The sequence below is a fragment of the Chrysochloris asiatica genome, unplaced genomic scaffold (assembly GCF_000296735.1).
Source record: "Chrysochloris asiatica unplaced genomic scaffold, ChrAsi1.0 scaffold00037, whole genome shotgun sequence".
NCBI lineage: Eukaryota > Metazoa > Chordata > Mammalia > Afrosoricida > Chrysochloridae > Chrysochloris > Chrysochloris asiatica.
The window spans coordinates 23,334,204-23,337,275 of record NW_006408555.1 but is presented as its reverse complement, the minus strand read 5'-3'; positions in this window follow the sequence as shown (position 1 = coordinate 23,337,275).

The window sequence follows — 3,072 nt, the reverse complement described above, 5'->3', positions numbered from 1 at the left end:
TTTCAGTTTCTCTCTATTGAGAGTAAGGTATGTGGTTGGAATTTTGAGCAATGGCATCCATAACCAAAAGTCCAGTCCAACAAATTGTAGCAATTTACACTTGTCACAGTGTAAATTCATCTGGTCAGGTTCTAGTCAGCTCAGTACTAACCCTCCAACCTAGGTCAAGTTTGGGAGTTCACACAAACCTCCCTGCACTTCACATCATCTGGCTCCTTCACTCTCAGCCCTAGCCCCATGGGCTAGGTCAGTGCCTGTGGGCTCAGGAGTTCACACAACTCCTTAAACTTCAGACCACTCAGCCTCTCCTCTTATCTCAAGGTCAACGGGTGCCAATAGAACTTATCCAAATGCAGTCAGCTTCATTGCTGCATCTCCCCAAATTTCACTCACATATAGACCCAGGTGGTCACAAGTGAATCTAGAGCTTGCCGGTTCCTTTTAACGTTCAGTCCTAGATGGGGGTTTTCTGTGATGGGCCAACTTTCCTTGCCTTAATGCCTCTGAAATACAAAACACCAAACTGTCTGCGTTTTGCCTCTGCTTTCTTTCAGTCATGAATCTCCTGTTGTCCTAGCAGTTCTGGGTTGGTCATCATGTCTTTTCAAATGCAAATGTATGTGCAACTCTGTGGATTCTGGGTTGGGCTCTGGCTTCCACTTAAGGCCCCAGACTCTACAAAGGTTTAAAGCAAGAAGCCTATTTTTTTCCAGGCAAATTTTAACTTCCTTTTGAGCAAATCCAATCAAATATAGGCTGAAGGTAGGTTTACAAGCTCTCCATAATCACACCCAATATTCCTATCATACATGTATGTCTATTTTACAATAAAAGGCAGAAGAAACCAGTATCCATAAGGCAGTCAAACACGTAAACTTTTTTTTGTTGTTGCTTTTTTTGGGGGGTGGGGGCAGGGATGCACACAAAAACACTCAGGAATATATAATAATTTTAAACACTCAGGAATATATAATAATAATATATAATAATGTGCCAAAGGGCACATTCTGCAAGCCTGCCTCCTGGCCTCCAGCACCCAGTCCCTCTCTTTCCATGAGTCCAGAGTCCTTAGCTGCTCCCTCTCTCCATGTCCTCATCTCGGCCTCCATCTCTGGTGTCACTACTTCTAGATAGGGTCCTGCATTCCACTTGTGCTCTTCTCACTTAATGGTCCTATGGTCCTCTGTTTCTGAACTGTAAGAGTGACTGTTCCCCCCCCCCTTTTTGTTACTAAACTTTATAGTTGTGACAGTCGCTTAGTCATGATAAGAATTACTCACTATTGAATCATAAGAATCTTATACCCATCTCTTTTCACCAAACAATCTAGACAAGATGAAAATTATTCAGTGGGGACTCTATCTACTCTATCTCCCCCCCCACACACACACACACATTCTTAAACTAAACTCCCTCTTGAAAACTTGTAAGCCAGTCACTTCAAAACAGGTAAACCTTTTTAAAACACTTAAGTTCAGTCTTTTCTTCTACCTTGGACTAACCCCACTCATATGCATTTTTCTTTGGGCCTCTGGGTGGATTCCAGTAGGCCTAGGCTGGCTCAGTCATCCTTTTTAACCTATTGTTGTAGGATCCAGGCAAACTACAGAAGTTGCTGCTCCCCCCCACCCCCTTTCAGTGTTTTATGTTTTATCCATGCCCCTTAGTGCTTTCTCTTACAAAACCTCATCATTTCATAGGTCTGGAGCCATTGTAATGAATCCTACTCACAGTGCCAACTGCTTAAGCCAAATGGGGACCATGTCTGACTTTCTCTGACTCCTCAAGACAGAAAGAAGACCAAACTCAAAATCAGCCCAGTGGAGGTCAAACATGCCTTCACCCTCTATTGGTGCCTTTAAAATTAGTCAGACTTGAGAACCAGTTTAGAATACTCATCCTAATGATTTTGTTTCTCTAAGACTCCACTCTCTTAGTACCACATGTCTTGTTGTTATGTGCTGTGGAGTTGGTTCTGACTCATAGCAACCCTATATAGGGTTTTTGAGGAGCAGCTGTTTCCGGGGCTGTAAATCTTTATGAGAGCAGAACACCTCATCTTTCTCCCGTGGAAGTTTCAAACTTATGACCGTGAGATTACCGGCCTGATAAGTAACCACTACACTACCTGAGCTCCTGGGTTTATTAGAGAAGCGAAACCAGTGAAACATATGTATATATATGTTATTGTAAAGTGCCATTGAGTTGGATCCGACTCATAGCAACCCTATATAGGGTTTTTGAGGAGCAGCTGGTGGGTTTGAACTGCCTACCATGTGGTTCACAGTCCAGTGCTTATCTAACAGTGCCACAGAAGTCCATGTATATGTAGTTTATTATCATGGAAATGACTTAAAATTGCAGAATCCCAGATGCCCAGTGGAAGAAAAAAGTGAGAAAAGAGCCATTCCCATGTGTCCATTATATTGGGAGCAGGCCACACCCCCAAGGAAGCATCCCTTTAATTGATTGGCTGCTCATAGCCAATCATAGAGTTAATGGTACCTTGTATTAGGTTTCATCAGAATGGGAATAAGCACATCTCAACTGCTTGTTGTTAAGTGCCATTGAGTCAGTTATGACTCAGTGACCCTGTATAGGGTTTCCAAGGAGCAGTTGCTCCTTGGTGAGCTAGAACCGCAGACTTTTGCAGGGCAGAGCATTCACCCACAGTGCTACACCAGGATTCCAACAGTTCAACCTCTGGAAATCCTGGCCTAGAACCTTAACCATTATACAAAGTGACTGGAATTTTACCAAAAGCAGTGTTGTTTCCCAATGGCGAGCAGACCACTATGCATTACAGTAGAGATCAGGAGTCATAAGGAGGCTGGCTACTATAAAGTTCTTTTTGGGGCAGTCCATGGTACTTTTTTTTTAATGTTTTGTTGTGAATTATATGATAGTTTACATGGGAGAACATTAGTTTTACATTCATTCTATCATATATTGTTTCATTGCCATGGTTATAATCCCCTCCATGCATTATCAACAAACCAAAGGGTATACCCTGCAAGCCTGCCCCCTACACTTCCCCCACTCCCCCAACACACACTCAAGTCTTCAGCACAC